The sequence below is a fragment of the Protopterus annectens genome, chromosome 4.part0 (genome assembly GCF_019279795.1).
Source record: "Protopterus annectens isolate FY-2018-M chromosome 4.part0, PAN1.0, whole genome shotgun sequence".
Taxonomy (NCBI): Eukaryota; Metazoa; Chordata; order Ceratodontiformes; family Protopteridae; genus Protopterus; species Protopterus annectens.
Window position 1 is genome coordinate 1,248,972,769 of NC_056733.1, and position 24,668 is coordinate 1,248,997,436.

A 24,668-nucleotide genomic window follows, 5' to 3' on the forward strand; every position below is an offset into this window, starting at 1 on the left:
TATGATCTACTGGAAAGGAATCCATATTGATATATATCAGACTCAAAATCATTTTCTCAGTATACAAGTCAAACTAATAAGTTGACAATTCTCTAACTTGTATCCAGGTTTACTTTTCAAAATAGGGACTACTATAGATTTCTTCCACATTTTAGGAACCAATTTCTCCTCAAAAGATCTTTGAAACAAATATATCAAGCATGGAATCAACATTTTAGATATTCCTTTTTGAAAATATCCATTAAGACCATCAGGTCATGCTGTTAAATAATGGTTTTTTTTTTTTTTTGGATAAGACAAGTTCTACCAGTTCCTCATTCAGTGTTGGAAAAATTCCCCTGACTAATATGGGTGAAGGATATTCTGTAATCACTTGAAAATGATTGTTAAACAAATCTTCTGAAAATATCTGTGTCATTTATGGTTTAAAGTTCATCTTAGGAGTTATCCAAACTAGAAAGCCTTAAAGGTTTAAAAAGACCTTTATTGTTGTCCTTCAGAATTGCTGAAATATATGGCTCATAGTTTGATCTTACATTTTAACATTTTACATTTTACATTTTAATAGTCGTGGAATTTTTTTACTAAATTTATTAAAATTACTCATGTTTAAAGCTAAAGGAGAATTTTTATGTCTTCTCCACAAATGTATCATTTTCTTTCTTAACTTACTCTCAAGTTCCGCCAAGGATAAGTATTAATTCTTCTAGGTAATTTCACCCCACTAAGACATATTGATCAAGCAAACCATTGATAGAATTAAAAAATACTTCTCAATTCTCACGTATGTCTTTATTTTCAAAATTGGAATACCAATCCCAAGTCTGAATAGCTGCTTTAATCATCTCAAAATCCAAAAGATACATTTATTTACTATTTTGTAATGCTGGGCCAACATGGGAAATAAAAATGCAAGCTTAAAACTGACACGTACATAATCAAAACTCCCCAACACAGGACCTGTCTTACAAATAAGTTTAACATTTTAGAGATCCAAACAACATTGAATACATTCTTCTACATGTTGCCTTATTCACTATTTCAGGATTACAATTTATGATATTGTCAGTTATCAAATTATTTATTGACTCTGAACATATAGTAGGAACCTCCCTATCAACATTTGGAATGCTTAGATCTTCAGTAATTAGGTCCACCTTATCAGAAAAGCTCCTCCTAATAAAATTGCATGTTGGTCTCTTAAATACAATTGGAATGCTGATAAAATTACTATATCTAAGTTAGTTACACTAACATCTATACTCACTGCAAGAAATTTCAATACCCCATCACTAAATTTAGTTACAAAATCATACTTTCTAGAGACATAGATAGATACCTTCCTCTTCTCATCTCAATTCTATAATTACAACGCCGAAAAAATACTGGTATTGCTATTAATTTACTTTACAACTAAGCCAAGCCTCTGTGACCAATAACACATCAGCCCACCATCAGCTATACTCGCCTTTAACTTTCCAATTTATTCTTTAGACTATGAAGATTTAACAACATGTATTTCATGCTTACAGTATAACTATTTTTGCAGACACTAACTCAACATTGTTTTTGTCAATTAAGTAAGCTGGGTGTTGAATATTATGTTATCTGGGTTGCTTAAATCCATTTTATCATTGCAAAAAAATAATTTTATTTTCAAACAGCTCTAAAAGATATTTTTAGATAGAATTATGCAGATATTTGCACCTTATCCAATTAGTAAATGACCATGCTTGCAACCAAATCACCCTCTGGACACATGGAGCTGTGAGAATATCACTAAAAACAGCTTAAATTTATACTGTCTGCTCAAGTCAATAATTTTATTTACAATTGCTTGGGATGCAGCTCTATTACTTTTTCCTACATTATTACATCCACTTAGAGCAATAACCAAAGTGTATCTCAAATGTTTTATATATAGATTTAATGCCATCTTCTATGTTTGCTATATTACTACCTTGTAGAGATGAAACTGTAATTAGTTGCCTGTTTACTCTAGAAATAATATTTGCTATACTTTAAATAATGAATCACCAATAATTTAAATATGATTATGATCGTTAATGTTATTATTAATAACTGTTTTGAAATTGACCTCCTTACTGACATGGTCATTTTGCATCATTGAGGTTAAATACATTATCTGCTTTAGCTCTATAATGACACTTCTTAAAAATCTGATTACAAGAATCATCAATTGAGCATCCATCTATCTCACTCCATAAATCTTTGTTTGTTTGTACACACAGAACCATTTTTTTCTACAAAGCAATCCAGATGTGTAACAAATCTGATTTGTTGTTACATTGAATACTGCAGAAAAACTATTTTCTTTAGCATCAAATCTTCATTTGATACTTTATCTTTTAATTTGGTATCCCCATCATCCTCAGAGTTTGGCATACTTTGTAGTTCAACCAACCTGCAGTTTCCACTGAACATATATTCCCTAATTTGTAGAGATTACTGCTGTTAACTTATTATTATCAACCTGGGTTAACTCACAGGTTTGAGTTACTATAGTCTGAACAGCTGAATTTACTAAACTTTTTTATCTTTGGAAAGAGATGAGACAGGTCTGTTTTCCTTCTGCTGGTTCTACCTTTTCACAACATTTATTATAACACTCATTACTTTCATTAAAATTTTTTGTTGCAGTTCCATTTATTAGGCAGTAAAAGCATTCTAATAAGCATCACCTTTATAAAAGTTGTTTAAACAAAATTCATCCATAATTTCCATTAGACCAATTATTTAATTAATAAACAAAACAAAAAGTCTGTTACCTATAAATATTTCAACCCCACACAGCCAACAAGCTATCAGAAAATAACAAGCAGTTTTCTCTTCACTCCAAATTCAAGTCCACTCATCGAGTGTGCTATTTATACTGACCCAAATCCTGAGTTTATAAAGATACAGCCCCCTTAATAGCTGGAGATTCAAACTCTAGGTGCTTGTAAGATTGAAAAAACATAAGCAAACTGCCCAGGTTATCTCTTGTGTCCTTTAAAAGACATCTAAGAGAAAAAAATGTAAAATAAACTGTCAGAAAAAAACAAGTAGTTTTCTCTAGTCTTTGTGTCTAAGTGAGATAAAAGTCACATCTGCTCATTTGTATCAGCTTTTAGAACATGTTATTTATACTGACTCAAAGCCTGAGTTGTAAAGACATACCCCTCTTACTAGCTACAGCTTCAAACTCTATCTTCTTGTAAGATAGAAAAACACAAGCAAACTGCCCAGGTTATCTCTTGTGTCATAGGTTCATAGGTGTGTACTAGTTTCATAGGTGCGTACTAGGCTAATGGCCCTGGAACCTTTACAAGCCTAGCCCATAGGATTACCCTGACATCATGCCACCTGACCTTAGTTCCCAGTGCCTCTGTTGAGTAGAGCCACTGGAGTGATCCCCAGGGTGAATTTTCTATTTCCCATCCACTCATCAAGATTTACTCTTGAATAGGGCCAGAGAGGTGCTCTGTTCGACATGTATGGGAAGTCTATTGATTGTGGTAATTAGGTTGAGGTTTCTGGAGCATGTGGTGCAGAGGGATAGGGATTTGGTGTGAAGGAAATGGCCCTGGAGCCTTTACAAGCCTAGCCCATAAGATTACCCTGGCATGTTCTGTTGATTTTGGTAATGAGGTTGAGGTCTCTGGAGTGCATGGTGTGGATGGATTGGGATTTCTTTAGATGTAGCATTTCTAACAGATCTGAGTCAGACATGGCTTTGTAAGTCAAGCAGAGATCACCTTTAAGTAGGTGATATGAGACAGAGAATAGTTTGAGTTTTTTTGCATCTGTCCATATAGGACAAGTGTTTAAGGCTAGGATCCTCTTTGTGAGGTACTTTTGTGGTCTCTCCTGTTGCAGGTGTCTAGTGAGGTACATGTCAAAGGGGGCATTGTACTCAATGATTGGCCTAATGGGGGAAGAGGAGAAGGAGACAATGACCTCTTTCTTCCTGGATGCAACACCTTTAGTAATGATTGTGAATAGTATTCTTTTGGTTGCTCACATCACCAATGTTTGTGGACTAAATGTTTGGGAGTTCTGAGGATATGTGGAGTGAGTCAACCGATGGGATGGGTCTATAGGAGTAGGTAGTGGCCAATGTGTAGTGGTGTGGATACACCATGAATCTGACTGGAGAATGGATGACAACAGTGGTAGGGAGGTGTTGGGGTGTGTGTTTGGGGAACCAGGAGCCATGGGTATATGGGTATATATGCAAATGAAGCAGCACAGCAATAGTGCATTGGTTATTGTAACCCCCTAACAAACACACATTCCCGTACCACATCCCACTGTATCACTTACCAATTACCATCGGAAATCTTTACATGAACATATTGTGACATCGGTCTGCTGTATAACCTGCAAAATATCAATTAAAAGATAACTGGAGTTAAGTGTCAGTGTCATAATGAATAAGGCACTAGTAAGCAGGTCAAGCATATATAAACACCAGTACGCATGTGTAAGTGCATTGCAAGTTGCAGACATATATATATATATATATATATATATATATATATATATATATATATATATATATATATATATATATATATATATATATATATGTATATATATATATATATATATGTTTGTGTGTGTCTGTGTGTGTGTGCGTACATATACACAGATATATAGCTATGATAGGAAACAGCACACAAGAATGACATATGTTCACAGGCTATGCCAACGGAAGTGAGGAGCCCAAGCAAGAAACATGAAACACGTAACATGCCCTTCCACACCCCCAGCCGGACACGGGAAACATACACGCAAGCAATGTAAAGAGTCCACTTCTCCCCAGACCACAGGCAGGATACAACCAGGGGGGTACACAGTGCACCCATGAACTCTAATCTTGGAACACAGACTGGAGCGTCCCTTGCGGGACACCCCAAAAATTGCCCAAACCAAAAGAAGGTGATAGACTGGCCATTTTGGCCGCGGTGTATACAGACACAGAATACAAGGGTGGGAAACCCCGATGACCCATGGGCCGAGAGAATTGTATGAAATGGGTCCCGTGAAGTGGAGAGTGGGCAGCGTGTATTGGAATGTCTAGAGCAGACCAGGACCCAGAGTAAGTATGGGTACTGTTGAAGAGGTGAGGGTGAGGGAACTATGGGTAGCTACTGATATGTCTAGGTGTGCAGGTGTTGGCTGATGTGGGCCTATATGGACAGCCCTAGGGATGTAAGTGAATGTGTTCATTGGGCAGAGGCATCGCCCAACAAGCAGCCACACCCACTACGAGTCCCACTGCAGCAAAGTGTAATCTATATGGCAAGGAATGCAATAACCAGATGTAGACGTATATATGTAGAGGTATGTGTGTGTATATCTACCCATAGCAGCATAGAGATAAGCCTCTCCTTCTCCGTAGTACAAATGTATACATACAGAGACGGAATACAGATACATACCCACATACAAATATATACATATGCAGACACCCATAGACCCATATGTCATTAGATATATATATATATATATATATATATATATATATATATATATATATATATATAAGACAGCAAAATATAAATATACATGTATGCATTCATAAACAGATATATCTGTATATAGAAATGTAAATATATATATATATATATATATATATATATATATATATATATGTGACTGTAAATACACACATGTATATAGGTAGGATATGATACAGCAGTTACGAGTAACATATGTTCACAGGCCGTGCATATGGGGGTGAGTGGTCCAATAAACAAACGTGTAACACGTAGCATCAACCGCCCCACCCCCCCAGCTAGGCCAGTGAGACATACAGACACACAATAAAGGTAAACACATCACTGCTTCCCAGACCACAGGCAGGATACTACCAGTGAGAGAGACCTGCAAGGTCTAATCTTGAAACATAGACATCGATGTCCCTTGTGGGACACCAAAAATTAATGATCGGAGACAGTCCTGGTAATGACTTAGCAAATCAGGCTGTAGATGTACATAGACCAGTAGGTTGTGCAAGCCTGATAACTCATGGGTTGACACAACATATGACATGTGTCCCAACACAGGGAGAGTGGGCAGTGTGTAGTGGTGTGTTTATACCCTACCTGCACCCACAGTAAGGATGAGTGCTGTGGAGGAGTGGCAGGTGTGGGAACTATGGGTATAAAAACAAAACCAAACATAGTTCTATGCACGGGGGAATGCACGGTCCAAACCATTTCCATGAAAAACAAAAGTAGACCAGCAGGAGCAGATTCAGATGAAAAATACAATCCTTTATTACAAACAGACCGGTTTCGGCACAACCAGCCTTCTTCAGTGTAGGACAAACAACAGTGCCCTATTCACAATGTAATAAATACAAAATGTAAACCAATAGGCAGACAGAAGTCATGAATATTGATGAAACATAGAAATGTGAAAAACAGCCATAGCCCAAAGAGTTTCATCATACAGCATCAAAACTAGTATTGATAAAAATCTATCTGACATCCAAAAATTTGTACATTTGAACTATGGGTATGCAATTATGGGCCTAGGCATGGAGGGGATGGCCGGCGCAGTCATATTTGGACCACCCCAGGGATGTAAGTAATATTCCAAAATGGCCAAAACTGATGCCTATACCTTTTAACCCCTAAAAGCACATCCACTGGACAGGCTATAAACCAGTGGGGGAACAAATAGAGACCATACCTTTGAACTGTCCCCGATTTCCAGGGACGTCCCTGATTTCAACTCAGTTTCTAACTCTGTCCCACTTAAACCCTCCTAAAACTAGTGACATTTGGAGGAAAGCTGGTGAATTACACGTAATGAATAATGACAACAATTATGAGTCATAAACATCAATGTGTATGAATTCATATGCTCTGAGTCTGTCAATGTGTCAGGTTAATAGCACCAATAATTTAAATGTGTCCCTGATGTTGTTATGCTGTGTCCCTGATTCAGTTTGTATTTTCCCCAATCGTATGAGAAATCTGATAGGGACAGAAAGCACATATTCCACTGACAACCTTAGAAAGATGATAGAATATTAGGTATGCAGTAGCATGACTCGGCTGAAGGATGTGGGTTCCAAAACCCAATTACCTGTTTGTATTGAAGAGTCTCAGTTCCCATGTATTAGCCAGATGGGTGCAGATTGTAAGAGGAACACACCAATAATATGAATCAAACTCTGGACAGGCCGCGGATTCCGTACAGTCGAACGGCATGCCATCACCTAATGGGCAGCCATTCTCGATACTGTAGGCATGTAATCCAATGTAATAGGCATCACAAGGTAATATCATAGTCCTCACTCCCACCCAGGGGTGTGAATGTCAGATGCAAACACCAAATGCAGTGCATTTGCAAGTGCGGGAGCAAGCGGGTGTAAGCCTGTTTGGCCACCAGTATGCGAGTATTACACTGGTAAAGCAATGTAAAGGCTAACTGAGTGTAAGAAACTGTAACCAGAGGTTAGCATTGCTTAGCACCATGCAAACCCACGCACACCCACTCACAGCTGCTTTAATGTGCTTTAATCACTCCATATCCAATGCTCTTTTTCTGCTCTGCAACAAAATAAATGGCTTCTGCAAGGCTCGAAACCAGGACCCTGCACACACAGCTATTGTGATTTACCAATAAGCCATGGCAGATATACAGACATCGAATCTTATCACAAACATATCATCCAGCACAGTCATGCAACAGTATAGGAAGTGTATTCCATCATGTAGATGTATGTGTGAGTGTTTATATCCAGCATAGAGCTACATACATATATATAGGGATATATAAGGAACATATCATGTGACAACAAAGCATTACAAACGAATGAAAAGGGAAACACCAGCGACACCTGTATTATGTAGTGGTGTTGTCCTATGTAATATCAAGACTCCCTCAGACAGACATGTGTCATTCATACATGCAATCATTTGTACATTGGCCGTATACATCACTCTGTGCATGTTATTTACATTAACACAACAGTTCCTGTCCAATCATTATGTGAGAACAGTACTCTGGCAAGGTGCTGTGTGCGACATCATTATCATAATAGAGGTAAATGGGGTAACCATAGAGGGACCGGTAGTGTTGTGTGTACAATGGGTTCGTCCGCATCACGTGTACCTAGAACATTTAGGAGTCATGTGCACACTAGGATCGTGTGCCTGAGAGACAGGGGTGAGGACAACTGGAGTATGTTGTGATGCATATTAAAAGGGTTACATGTGTCCAGTGGACACGTGTGTGAAATGGACAGCTATGTATGGGGCAAATGTTGTTCCAGGAACCAATTGGCCTTATGTTTCCGTCGGGTGAGAGTGGGATGTGGGGGAAGGAGAGTAGGTATGCCCATGGAGGATAGGTAGGGTAGGATGACAGACAAGACAGCATACAGGTTCGGTATATGACACATGCAGGGGGATACACCTCAGATGGGGAGGGGTGTTCAGCATTCACAAGCCCATGAGCCCCCAGATGGAAACAGTGGGACGGAGGTCCCCAGCCATGGACAGCCACCACTGTACCAAAACAGCGGCAAAAGTGGCAGTGCTGGGGGCTGTCTTGAAGGGGCAGCCTCACCCTGTAAATCTGACACTCTACCCTTGAGCTGGCATAGCTGGCCTCAAAACCCCTTACTGAGCCCCCTATGCACCATGTCTGGGACCGTACGACAGCGGACATGTTCCTGTCTGGACCTGCTCCCAAGGGGGACAAGCTCAATCCTCAGTTTCAATACCACTAGAAGGTGATGCAGAGCCAACAGAGGTGGAGGTCCAAGGCTGGGCCCCAGAAGTGCTGGTGCCTGGTGCCATGGCCAGCTGAAGTGGGACAGGAGGTTCTGCCGGGATCTCCAAACCCATATAGCCTATGGTGTTGCAGTTTAAACACAGATATGGCTTAGTAATAGTCAACAGCATTCAGGATTACTTACAACAGCATGCATAGATATGACCATCAACCCAACACAACAGATGGTATACATTTGCAGTGGGAGCACAACATATGCATACATACTGCACGACATCTGTACAAAGTGTAGAAGACTTGTGACTGCAGCTATGAACAGTGGCCGATTATTGGCATGTGACTGAGAACCTCAGACAGTGACTGTCATACCACTGTTTCATGTGACATATGTCCAGTCAGGGATGTGAAGGCAGTAAAACATCACTATCACCATGTACTGGCTGCAATTCTCACACTATGCTCTTGTTGTTCACAGATGTGTGTTCAGTAAGTAACACAGGAAACTAATAGTTCCACACACTGACCAGTCCACAGATGGCCCTACAAATGAGGTCCTTCATGAACAGAGCACTGTCTTGTCAGTTTTAAAACATACAGAATAGCCATTACCGCAATGAAGCATAGCTGAACTTACATGCTGTAGTTATGTCTGGCATATCACCCTCCTGTCTTTAGGCTATTTACCACTGTGCATGTTGTTTGAGGAACATCCAGATATCATCTGTGATGCTGTTTCCAAACACCAGATCCAGGTACCACTCAGAGTGACTGTCATGGGCAAACACCAACATGATGTTCTTAGATGTTGTACTGTGTTTTTCATACGAATGGCTATGGGAACATCATCACAGCTGTTCCGCATGCAATCAGCTAGAGGATGTCTGCAATAGGTGCAGGGGCCATCACCTGATCATGACCATCACTTACAATACACAAGCTGCAGCTGAGCAGGTGTACACCTCTACATCCACCAAAGAGAGTGTGGGAGGGACAGACAGAGGCAAAGTACATGAGAGAAGGACTTGGAGACTAAAACATAAGCATCGTCTGTCACACACCTACCAGTACAGGGGTCAAACCACTGACTGACTAGTCATTACCATCACAAGTGCATGCAGTTACTCCATGTGCCACAAAGCTGACATGTTGGTGTGCTGTAAGAACATATATCTGTGTTGGTGAGTGACATCTGCAACAGAGATATAGTAGACATACATTAGGTGTAGCACACATGGCTGTCCACATGAACTGATGTCATTGTCAACACAACCACACTCTCTAATGGACTCACATTGACACTCTTTGCCAGGCCCACAAATACACTCCCCTAACTACTTAGTTTGCCACACTGCAGTAATGCACAGGTACTACATACACCACAGGGGATATCCAGAGGTTCTTTGGGCTAGGCCATGTGAACGTGTTTGACATCTGTTGGTATGCCAATGGGAGTTATACTGGGAGTGACTGTGGTTGGGAGCATCATACCCCACATGCAGACACAAGGTGCCAGTACTGACATGCATGTATGTATTGCTTCATGGGTGTGCAGTGGATAGCTGTGCAAGATGGCTGTGCAAAGCTGGGTGAGGAATAATCCTTGGCATCATGCCACCCAACAATGGTGTGCAGTGTGGTACAGGGGTTTAGTGTCTACAATGTTCCACACAGATGGGTATTGTATGAACTGCCCTGACATCCTGGTTACCATTGAGTATGGCCATAGCTTTGCAATGCATGCCATGTCTGTATTTGATAGTCCTTGACATGGACATTATCTGGGATGTGCATGTCCCACAATAATGTACAGTGACATGTACATGTGTACCTGGTTTGGCTGGCACATGTTGTTTACACAGACTGTTATCCTTTGATATGCCAATACTGGCCTGGTGTGGCAGAACCTGCTTATAGTCAGCAGGTTGACCCTGTACCTGCATTGATAGCATGATACAGGTATTCCCTGGTGTCAGTGGCATCGGTCCATACAGGGCACATGTGTAAGGCATTGTATGGCCTCTGTGGATCACATTTGATGGCACCACATATGTTGCAGGCATCCAGTGGGGAGCATAGTGAAGGCACATTGTTCACAATTATGTGCCTATTGTACTGCTGTACAGGGTGCCATGTTCTCTGCAGCCCACTGCAATCACACCATGCTTAATCTGTCATCAATGTGCAGGGTACTAGCAACATAGTGGGATATTCTAGGCAAGTGAGTTTGTGTGTGACACATGGGTTCAGGACGTATTCTGGGTACTAGTAGGGTTGCATACTTTGTTCACCAGGCCTTTTTCCAGATGTAGGGGTATGGCTTGCCAACACAGTCCCGTGGCTGACTGACATCTGTAGTCCTCATGAGGTGGACATTGTGACATAAGACGGACACCATTTAGGAAAACTACAAAATCCACTCCTCAACATGTCCAGTAGTTAGACACTCACAGCCACCTCCCCACAGGCTCTGGCAGTCAAACACACAAACACACCTGCCATGTCCTGGAATCAAACCCCTATCTACCGAGTGTATCGCACTACATCCATATGCAGTTACAGCACGCACTATGGCCAGTACTGGGTTACAGCAGTCGTAGATGTGTATTCCAAGATGGGTGACATCAGCAGGATTGCCAAAGGTGGCCATGTGAATTGCACAGAGTGTGCATACTCTAAAAAACATTGTACTTGTCTCAGGCAGAGACACACACACACATAGTTGGTCTCTCTTGGAATAGAACCCCTAACTAACTAGTTTATCACACTACAGCAATACACAGTTACAGCACGTGCTACGGAAAATACTGCACTTTGCAGTCCTAGATGTGTATTCCTAGGTAGGCAGGATTGCCAAAGGTGGTCTTGTGAATTGTACAGAGTGTGCATACTTTAAAAAGCATTGTTCTTGCCTCAGGCAGACAGACACACACACAAACACTTGACCTCTCTTGGAATGGAACCCCTACCTAACTTGTTTTTCACACTACAGCAATATACATTTACTGCACATGCTATGGAGAATACAGGGTTACAACAGTCCTAGAGGTGTATTTCTAGGTGGGTGACATAAGCAGGATTGTCAAAGGTGGTCATGTGGGTTGTGAAGAGTGTGCATACTGTAAAAGCATAATTTCTTTCACAGGCAGGCAGACACACACATACAGTTGACCTGTCCTGGATTAGAACACCTACCAAACTTAGATTAACACACTACAGCATTATGCAGTTACAGCACACATCATGGAGATTACTGGGTTACAGCAGTACCAGAGGTGTATTCATAGGGGGGGGTGACATCATCAGGATTGTCAAAGAAGGGCATTCTAAGTATACTGTGGGTTGTACATGTCTGTTACCTGCTGATTACGGTCACATTTACACCTGATTACAACTTCCTTATGCAGTCCTAATTAACAGTATCAACAAGGCTTGCAGGTCTTGAACCCTGGACCATGCACACTGAGATCACTGGACGTACCACTAAGCCATCTGGGTTGTACACATGTTGCATGGAGTGTATAATGCACATCCTACTACAGGTATTCCGCAGTACTGAAAACAAATGGGAAAGTCCCTTTGTGTACATATGTACAGTACCCTTGAATGTGCTGTACTCTTTGAAGCAACAAAGACAAGTCTACATCTGTACAACTGTCATAACTACATATATATCTGCACCTACGGGATGTGTATACACACACACACACACACACACACACACACACACACACACACGCACAGACAGACACGCACAGACACACACAGACACACACGCTACATGCAGGTGATATGGCAGAAGGCATTCAGCTTAGACAATTATAGTTCCAGCTTAGGCAATTATAGTGGTAGTCATCATACATCCCTGAGTTGCACACAACAGCATGCATGTGGTATAACAGATGGCATGCACCTTACATAATTATAGTGGTGGTTAGCATACATACCTGTATCGCACCATTTGTGTTAGTAGTCTATGCCCCATACCTGCAACACAATGCATGCACTTTGCACCATTGCACTGCACTGCCATGGTGTGTGCAATTTACACCACATGTTGACAGACCATTGCCGACCTTTGTACATCTGCCACTGATGCTTTGTGTTGGCCACCGCCCCTATGTGTGAGGACATGAGCAATAGGGTGTGTCGACTGCATACTATGTTTGCCTAAGCCCTAGCTTGCATATCTCCCCCAAAGCAGTGCATGTCTGTTCAACATTATTCCGCCTACCCCTGAGCTGAATGTAGACATTGCGCATGTGGCTGTACACACATGTTTGACATGGCTGTCCCTACTTTGCAATGGTGCCACAGACCAGCACAGGTTTACAGTACACCAGCCTGCTATGTGGCGTATGACTTTGCCAATCACATGTAGTATGACATGTCTTCTTCATATGTGTTGAATGACATATATACATGTGTAACACAATTGTGTCCTTTTCAATCTACAGTACAGTAATAGTGTCCCAATGCAGGGACGTGTTATACTAACATGGGCCTTCAGCTGATGCAATGTTGTCTGTCCACCCTACAAATATTCAGGGACTTACTGCACATTGAGCTGATGTGCATAGCCATTGCAGGGCATCATATGGCTTCACAATTGCTATATAGTGTGAGCTACTGACATGGTTCATAGCCATGACTATGTTCACATACAATACATATCTAATGTGGAATGTGACCCGCGTCACCGAGGTGTATACACAATAAACCCTAATGTGGAATGTGTGACATAAGTCACAGAAGGGTATACAGATGATACCCTTGCACATCTGCAACCATATTACTGATACCTGCCAACTATGCCCACACATGGCTAACGTACAAGTTCTACATGTCCAACATGCCATCTGTGTACCTCACACACATGAGGAGCAGGCATGACAGTGATGTCTGACACCAGCAAGGTGAATCTACTGTATCTATGGCTTGATGTGGATGTATGTGTATGTTGTGCAACACATGTATGTATTTGGATACTGTATAGGTGAATGCTTCCATGTCGTGACACACTCCAGATGTTCAAGACATGTTATGTGGTGGTTTTATATTATGCCTACACAAGCTGTGCACAGGCCTGTATGATGTGTAGTGTTTCACATCTGCAATATCACCATTACACAAAGGCCATAGTTGTATTGTGTCGAGCCAATGTACAACAGGGTGTACACATATGTACATCACTTCTACTGTGTGCTTTGCTTCATGTCTCTGGCCATCCTCCATGGCCATGTGTACACATGTACAGTCCAATGGTTCTGATGGCCATTTTATTTCACATGTCAGTGTTATCCCATATGACATACACCCATAGTTGTCATATGCTCCAATGTGGACAGGGTTATGCAGACAAAGGGTGGTATGTATGGGATGTGAGACATGTTTTGCAGGATAGTTGAGCAGTGTTGCAGTCACCCATTACATGTCATGGACATGTCTGATAGCACATGGCATTGTGTGATATTCATAGCAAGGGTATACTCCACAAGGGTGTATCCTGTGTGCCGGGCATACTCCAGCTCCAACATATTTAGTGTGTGTGTACATATCTTTCTGTACAGTACTGTTCATATTCCCAACATGTGTAATGTTGATATGTAGTACCTGTCCCTCCAGTGGAACGCACCTCCACCATTGTATTCACTGTTGTCCACAAATCTGGCAATGACGGTTTGGAAGGTTTAGTGTAGGTGTTTCATATAGTGTAAAATTTTTTTCACATAGGTAAACAGTGTGATGCATTGCAGGTCTGACCAGTGTCCATTACCAGGACCACCATACATTATGTGTACGTGTGTTATGGCAGATGGCATGCAATTAATATGTTCTGTGCATTATCAAGCCTGGTAAATAATAACAATCTCACCTGACACAGGCTGCTGTCACTGCAAAACTCCAGAGGTACCTAAACAGGGGTGTCACAGCAGTAAGATCATTATCCACACCTGTGTGGTAGCTACAGGGTGCAATGTCTATGTTAACACATAAGTCAGTACAATACAATATACTATGGAGCATGCACATCTGTGCATACATAGAGTAGCAAACTATGGTATGTGGAATGTGTGCATACATGCCTTGCATATGATGTTACATTACATATTGTACAGTAACACATGTAACTATGTGATATATGATTGTGTTTTATGTGCAGTAGTGTCTTACCAGGCAACTCCAGGCTCGGTGTTTGAGTGACACCTACCTCCACAATACCAGCTAATGCTTGTGGATGGAGGTCGGCAGGTGTCCCCAGGTTGGCCAGTAGCTGCTCGGTATGTGTGAGTGGGGGCTGGTTGAGTGCCCCCCCCCCCATCTGTTGCACCTTGTTCCCTGGCGATTGCATTTGCATGCTGTTTCGTCCATCTTATCTGTTCAGTGCAGTGTCGGCGCACCTGCTGATAGGTGCGATTGTGACCACCAACATCATTTACCCTCCTGCAGAGTTCCTCCTACAGGGCATCCCGCTGCTGTGCATCATCTGGCACATGGCTGAAGAGCGTTGTGTAGTTGTCGAGGAGGTATGGGATGAGGACCTCATCCTCCAAGTGGCTGTATAGTGGCAGTCTGTTACGGGGCATACCTGGAAGACATAACGATGGAGACAGGTCACAGTAACTCACAGAGAAATACAGCAGTACAGCTAAACATACATGTGTATCACATTTATTAAGTTTACAAATATGTTTTTGTAGATCTACATGACACTAACACCCCTGACATGTATAAGTCACACACATCTGACACCTACTGGTGATGTGATGTTATCACCATATATGTGTGTGTCATGTGATGAAATTGCTCATACACCATGTGGATGTTGTCTTGACGTGGGCATGTCTGTTTGCCTGTAGTGTTGTCTTTACCTGTCAGCACATGCCTGGATGTGTTCCCATTAATGCAATCAACCTTAATGCTGTGTATATGCCATATATATAGTCATGCATAGCCGTTAGGGACATGACCTGTGACCCTGCAGACTTGCAAGCATGCATGTGTTTTGCCATATGCATCTACATGGCACTATACAGCTGTGTAGCATCCTGCCATGTATTGCCTGTGTTGTTCATGTGTAACACATGGGACAATAGCTAGCCTGATGGTATTTGCAGGGTTGGATATCAACTATGGCATGCATGGTCATAGTGATGTGGTAGGCTATATGCCCTGGGCCATTTATGAGCCTAGGCAGACAGGTTACCTAGCTGTAGGCAACAGACAGGTAATATTCAGTGGACAATTCAAGCAGTGCCACAGAACTGATACACATGGTTACTGATATATTTGGCATGTGGTTATCACACCATGTCAGAGAGAGGGGCGATGTGTAGCTTCTCTGGACAGGGATGCATAGTATGGCAAGAGTATGTTATGTGTATGGGACAGGGATCTGTCAGACATGTTGTGATACTTGTACTAGAAAGGTGGATGTCCATCATGTATGTGTTTATTTGGGATCAGGATGTGTTAAGTGTAGCATGTCCAACACCTCTGGGTTGGACATGGCTTTATTCAGGGTAGGCTGCATGCTACATAGTGCAGCTAGGAATTGTGAAGGGCAGTGTAGGCCATCTACACATGGGCAATAACCCTTAAGGGAAATATGTGATCTATTATGGGCCACATGGGTGTTGAGTATGGCTGAGCAATTATCTCTATATTCCTGGTTGGCAACCTGTCATGATTAGGGCTGCCACATACGACTACCTGTCTTTTGTGGAGACGTAACTATCAAAGGGAAGTACTGTCCAGGTGCATCTCATGCACACAGTTGCCATTATTTTGACCGCTGCCTAGGTGGTAGTTAATGGGTACAAGGTTTGTAACATAGGGGATGACAATGCAATACTTAGCTGTCAGAATGTGGCCATACATCACACACCACACATCTGACATGCTAAGTCCCTTCTGTATCTTGAACGCAGCACACAATGGGTCGACTATTGCTCCTAGTTCATAGTCATTTGCAGACATCAATAGGCTGAAGCCTTCTGTGTTAGTCTATATGGTATAGATACCAAAGAGGGGGCGTACCAGGAATGACCACTGTATTATTGTGGCTGGCATTGGTTTGATGTGCGTGTATTCGTCGGACACCTTCTTTAGTGTGGATTCTGCCAGCAGTTCAGTTGCCAACCACTCCTGTGACATAGGTATATACACCTAGTTTACTGAGTATAGCTGGGATACAGTATGGGTGAAGGTGTCCTATGACCAGGCAAGGTCATGATATGCAGTGTGAATCAACCCTGCTGTCATCTACATCTGTACCGAGTACATCAATTAAACTGACCATGGTTCATGGCCATACAAACCAGACTCAGCAGGGTAGTTATGCACTATGTCCCATTATCGATGGTGTCTCCCCATTTGTGGAGTGTGATAACTGTTGCTGTGCACCATTCATTGTGTACACAGCCTGACATGGAGTCATGATTGAACATGATGAGTATGTGGATAGCTGAATGTTCTTACATTTGTGTAGGATACACCCTGGGATGGTGACAGGTCCCATGAACGCTGTATGTATGGCATTAGGGAGTGCAGCTTGTACCTGCATAGTTGTTAGTACAGGGGCCCTGTAGTGCACATGGATATATTACTAAGTGTACCTGTTGGGGGTGGGGGGAGGTGGGAGTGGGTTTAGGTTCTCTGAGACCCTATCAGGATGAGCGGGTGCTATTTTTGTAGATGCAGTACTTCCCCTGCCATAGTGCTGTGCAGCACAGCAGGTCTTGTCATTGCCATTACAATTAACAACACAGCTATAGAATGCTCTGTGCTTGGCCTCATAATATGTGGCTGATTGGTTTCACGGTAGCTTTGTGTGGTTTCATATGGTGTATCTGCATCTTACTGAGGTTGACCAGGAATCACCTACACTCATGTGTGTTCACTCTTGCAACAGTTACTACCTTCTGTGGTACAGTTTAAAGCATGGTACCACCAGTTTGTCTACTTGTTTTTGTTGGGTTGACTCCTGGTTCTGTTTCAATGGCACAATCACTGCACATACGTGACTGCTTAAGGTTCATTTGTGTAGTATTCAGCATTTGCGCATGCATTGTCCATCTGCATGGGTGCCATGGCACTCACCACTCTGCTCTTAGGGAACATAACATTGGCACTGGAGACTAACTATGTGTAGCATACTGTTAGCCCTGTTTGTGTGACTACTGTGATCCAGGTTAATGGGGTCGATGGAATCCAACATGCATTGAGCGCAGGTGTTGGTACATGAAGAGTCTTCACAGTTCATAATGGAATAGTTGAGAGTAGCCAGTAGGATGGTTCTGTCTCAGACCTATTCTTCCCCATTACAGCACATTATGGCAGTTGGGAAGTCCGCGGCCTGGTGGGTGACCTGTCTCAAGGTGCATGTTGAATTCCACTGTGGCACAAAGGCAGTTGCTCAGCATAATTCATCTGATGTTATGCAAGTTCAATTAGTGTGGGGGTGTACATATCCTTCAGGAATATGGACACACCTACGGCCCATGTGTTCCAATAAAGGATAATGGGCAAGAGGTGATGTATGTGTTATAACATGGTCATGCAGGTGTGCTCTCCGGAGCATTGAAGCATGTCTCAGCCACTGCACAGATTTGTTCTCCATGTTAGGGATTGACATATGTGTGTCCGCATAGTGTTTCTGACATGTATCATTGTGTAGCAAGACCCGCAGTGTATTGCTTGGCTGTCCCTGTAACTGCAGTGGACCCTCACCTTAACTGTGCATGATGAAGGCACAATAGGGAAGCATAAGCTTTAGGCTATATCCAGATTCCCAGGGGTGACAGGTGCAGGCCCTGTCTGGCAAAGCATCATGGTCTGTCAACCATGTTATCCCAGGATGACAGATACTGGATACCCTGCGACATGCACCACTACACTATACAATTGTGGAATACATTCCTTTTGTCCCTGTACTGCAGTATCATTCTGGCCAGTGGCAGAATGCTACCCAGGCCTTGGGACATACCTGCATGGCCTACAAGACCTGACAGTTCCTACATGTGGTTCCATGCTGTCCAGGCTACTGCATCACAGGTCCTACACAACAACATGAAATATGCCAGAGCCATGTGCATGGATCAATAGGTGGTCTGAGTGTATGAGTATGTGGGTAATCATGTCAGACAGGCAGCTGACAGTATGAATGCCCTCGTATAGGTTGGTGTGTAACATAGTGTTAGAGTTTGCACTCACAAATGAGTACTGTTGGACATGTTTCCAGTCATGTGTTCAGAGGTGTGGCACAGTTATGCAAACTATGTCATACAGTTTGTGCATATTGTTGTCTGTCTCTTCCTGCTTGGGAGTTCACTTGTTTGGCCAGATACTTATACGTGTCTGTGAATGTGTGTGATTTCTGGTAGTGTGTGTGTGGGTGCCCTTACTGTGTTCTGGTAAGGGTATGTGTTGGTTGTGTTGATGAGCTGCATGTGTTAACATACACCTCATGACTGTCCAGTACAGTCATGGCTGTAGACTGGGCTGCCGTCCAGCTTACCCCTGTAGCTGTATCCCAGACAATGTGTAGGGCATGGTGTTAGGTGGGTCTGGCAGTGTACATGGCATAGAGATTACATTCCCCCAGGATGGCCACATATGCAAATCTCACATTAGGAGACACAAGTAGCTGACTAGTGGACATGCCTGTATGAGCAGTCAGTACTACAGGTACCAAGTACTGTCTTTAGTTTACGTATCGCCTATGAAGATGTTTTAGACAGTGATGCTCACATGTAATTATTTGTGTTATGGACGTGGCAACACTGGCTATTACGGACACAGTGTAGCTACCCTTGGCAGCAAACATCCTGTGAGGAGCACATCACATCCTGTTAGTTGCTTACAGATGATGCATGTGTCTACAGGTCTGTTTCCTTTTTTGGGTATATACTCACATATCCACCAGGACCTTGAGCTCTGTTGGGCACAGACACCCACTCCCCAAACAGAGTCATGTATCAATAGTCTCTGAAGCCACTATCAACATGATCAGGATATAATCAGATAGTGTAAGCCATCACTTATGATGCGGCTATTACACATGGGCAGCTGTATCCTACATCTTACACTCCTACTGTAGATGTTACACTGGAGTTAAAGATGATGTGCAACCTGTTTCATTACCAGTGCTGTGCACTACCTTACATACAGTATGTGCAGGTGGCTGTTAGGTTGGGTTACACAAACCTGGTAGTTCAACCAGTGTTTCTGTACTCTCAATAGCCACTCTATGTAGGTGTGCACATAGCCATTTGGCCCAGCTCTGTAACAAGAGTCACTACACATTTGCATAACATCTACACATGCACAGCTGTTATTGCTTGCAAACGATAGTAGAGAGGTGGATATTACATGTGTTATGTGCATGAATAAATACCTGGCTCTTCCAATTATGTTTGCTATCATGCTGCTAACCTGTCAGATGAATACTAATGCTATGTATCCTTTCACTGAGTGTTGTAATTGTCAATAGATATAACTATTGTTTGCATACCATATCAGAACTGCTATGTAGAATAGAATACAGATCTGCCTAGACTACTGTACATTACATAGTTATTGGCACAATATCCCACAATGCACACCATATTTGCATGGTAAGCCCACCTTTAACATGTTCATCTTACTTATACGCCCATACATATGTCGACTGTTACAATATAACAACATATACTATCCCCTGTTATACCACATACTTGTTGGAACAATCCTGACACTGACAGTGGCTGGAAGTGAAATGGTGGGTTCCAATCCCATAGCATCTCCTGTGGTGTATGTGGAGTATGCCATGTGACCTGCAACAGTACACACATAGAATGCTACAAGCATTACTACTCAACAATACATCACTACAAGATAGCTATTTCCACTATACGCATTGATTACATTAATTCTTACAGTACAGGTACTACATACACAGACATACTACATGTTATACATACCGTCTTAGTAATCGGAGGTATTATTAACTAGTGTACTACTCGTTTTAGGTTCATCTTTCTGTGTTTTGTACTGTCCTACAGGTAGATATAGATGGTTTGAATGTGTGACAAGGCAACCTTTTATAGTTACAGATCAGTAACATGTGCTATACCAATGGCCAATTGCTGTTCCTAAGTAGCTAATCACATGCACATCAGATGCGCTGCTACTGCCTTAGCCAATACCATGGCTACAGTGGAGTATAATTGAGTACTCCACTTGAGCGTTGTCCCTTTGCCTTACTTGTGAGGAAGACAGCATGGAGGTTTTTTTGAAATCCATTGCAACAGCTGTATTGAGATGAACAGTAATATACTGTGTGTAATGCCTAGAGGGGTTGGTCTAAATGTGAGTACTACTGTTATATTTCTGAACACTGCTACTTGTGCAGGGTTTGTCTGTACCAAATACTTCTGCACTTGTGTCAGTCTGGCCAGGTTGTTTGACCAGCTTAGGGCTGCATAGCTATGCATATAACGTTAGGGGGTTTACAGTGTGTTTACCAGACATATTTAGTTTGGTGTTACTGTGTAACATACTGCGCTTATAATCAGTACTCAGTAAAACTTTCTGGTATACGAACCTTTCAACCCTCTGAAATTGGATTAGTTCATACAAACCCTGTTACATCAGCGGCTGCTCAATTGTATAATGGCAACTATTTCACATAGGGCCATGTTAGTGTGTCTGTGTCCAGATATGTTAAGGTTTCAGCAGATGTTGTACAGCAGTTGCATAACTGGTTATGGTATGACAGTATGTATTGATGTAATTATTTCAGTTGTGGGGTAGATGTTGGTGGGTATACATAGCACATGCAGGTGTGTAGAAATGCCTTTTATACAACGTCTATATGTGTGTGGGTGTTCTTTCCCTATGTGAACACCTATCTGTTTGTGGACTAATACTATGGTAAATGCAGGCTGATTCATTAAGGCACTATTAAATGCTTCCTGTATAGCATGCAGGTACTGTTAGTCCTTGAATCCTTATGGCAATACATCGGACTGTAATAAAGATTTGCAAAAATGAAAGCTGTCTGTGTAATTCTGTCATGGATATTTGCAGTCAATGCAGTTGTGTTAGTGACTGTGTCCATCGAACATATTTGTAATAGCATATTGGCATACTTCATATGTTATGTTCATATTGTTTGGGGGGGGGTGAATGTGTGATTGCTATGGTCTATGTTTACTCAGATATGACCACTTTGGTTGCTGTCTACAGACATGCATGTATGTCTGTGTGTGTATGTGTGTGTGTGTGTGTGTGTGTGTGTGTGTGTGTGTGTGTGTGTGTGTGTGTGTGTGTGTGTGTGTGTGTGTGTGTATATCTATATATAAATATGTATATATATATATATATATATATATATATATATATTTGTGTGTGTGTGTGTGTGTGTGTGTGTGTGTGTGTGTGTGTGTGTGTGTGTGTGTAGGTATATACATTATTGCATACGTTTATCTGTACCTCCATAGATGTGTAGATGTTTCTAACCTATCTATATATCTACATATGTATGTAAACCTGTATATATTGACATGTCTCTGTATTTCTCTCTCTCTCTCTCTCTCTCTCTCTTTATATATATATATATATATATATATATATATATATATATATATATAAGCGTACGCCTTTAATTGGGTACATAGCGGGTTGTCCTATTTCAACACATTCCTCCCTTTTGTGTTTTAACCTGTCTGCATACACAACTGGGATAGGTACATCCCAGGTAGCTTAGTGTTAGGTTAATCGGAGGATGGAGTACATGGTTGTGGGTTCTGCTCCTGGAAGGTGTTATTATTTTACCACTCAGAGTAGGCACTGGTAGTGAAAGTGTGAATAATGCACATTTGCGTGGTTGTGAGCAGGTTTGCCCATGGTCTGCACGACATTAAGCAAAGGATAAACATGTGAGCTGGTTCTCCATTTACCATGTAGCAGTGCCGCTTACCATCGCGCAAACACTTGGAAACCCGCTTACAACTGCTTAAGAGTGCTTTAATCCACCTGCATCCAAAAGCCCTTATTCTGGCCCAGAAAATAGCCTAACAGCCCTTGAACCCAGAACCATGAACACCACAGTCACTGACCTTACCACTACAGCATCTGAGATATGCACGAATGTTATGGTGTTTAGAATATAAATTGTACTACAGACATTCCTCACTACTGACATCATATGTGACAATTATTTGGTGTACATATGTCTGATACATGTTAATGTTCATATGTTTGTGAAAGTAGGTGTTGCAATGTAACATGATAGAGTGTATTATGAATGAGAATGGTTCTTTCTTTGTGTCCTTTTTATATTGTCCCCATACTCCATGTATGCCCCTCCAGTTCACTTATAGGACATCCAACCCAGGCTCTCCTTGATGCATGATTGCATTACCCATCATTCCTCCCCCACCCCAATCTTCACATACACAGAACCACTCCTTCTATGGTGACTTAGGTTAATATTAATTGTTATGATACCAGAGCTGCATGTGTTTTGTATACACTTCAATTCCTTTGGAGTGCTTCTGTGTCATGAAGTGTGTTCATAGATGCTTATATATATGGCTATTGCTGTAACTGTATAATATATATATATATATATGTGTGTGTGTGTGTGTGTGTGTGTGTGTGTGTGTGTGTGTGTGTGTGTGTGTGTGTGTGTGTGCAGACATCACTGACATATATATATATATATATATATATATATATATATATATATATATATATATATATATATATATATGTATAGATATATATATATATATATATATATCATATTAGTTTGTAACAGTAATACAGCTGTAGACTGGAATGTGTTAGTTCACAAACTATAGTACATTACAATGTACTGTACATATGTTCACAAGGCCACTGTCCCATTTGTGATCATTACAGTGAAATGCATATGGTATAAGGTGTAGTCTCAGGTCCATGAAACATGTGTACACCTCGGATAGCTTAGTGGTAAGTCCCATGACTATAGTGTACATGGTCCAGGGTTCGAACCTTTGATGCTTTACGAATGTTGTTTACTGCAGAGTAAGGCTTATTTACACAGTTGCAAGCATGTGTAACAGTGTTTGTGTGACATTATAGCAGCAGTTAAACACAGTTAAACAAACATTGTGACGTATAACCTGTGAGCACAAACAAGGCCACATCCGTTAACTACTCCGGATGTATACCTGTCAGTGATGTAACAACTCACTATGTGCTGTCATGACATTACATTCTCTGTTGACTGTCCTCTACTGCACACATGGGTTTATATGGGTGATTCAAATGTTTATTATACAGACGATTACTATCTATATATGCAAGCTGTAGTTAAGGTATACTTTTGCACATGATAAAAATCTCTGCCTTTATCAGGATTGTAACCTCGAATGCACAGATACTATGTGGATGCTGTAACCATTAAACTGTTGACATTAACATGGCTTCTGACTATTTCCTATTTAGATAGTTTCTATGTGTAAGCTAGGCTAAGCAAAGGGCGTTAGCCCCCTAACTCACTGAGCTTCACGTACTCATAACATAACAACATATAACAAAAGTACTGTGAGACAATACATGACATTCCTAACTACATTAGGCATAGCCCCTCACTGACACACTTCAAGGGAAACCTTGTTGTGTGAATGTGTAACAGACTATACACCCCTGGGATCATGTGTCCCAGAACCATACAGCCATGGGGTGAGGAAGCCTATCTAATTTGATAGCTGCAAGACCTGTTGGGGGAATTGAATGGTGTTGAATTGTGACATTAACATGCCCTCTTTAGATCACTAAGTGCCCCTATCACCCGACACAACCCCTGTCTTCAACAGCTTCCTGCAACTCTGCCTGGGATTGCTTCATTGGCTATGCTTGACAGAGGCTCAATTACTTCA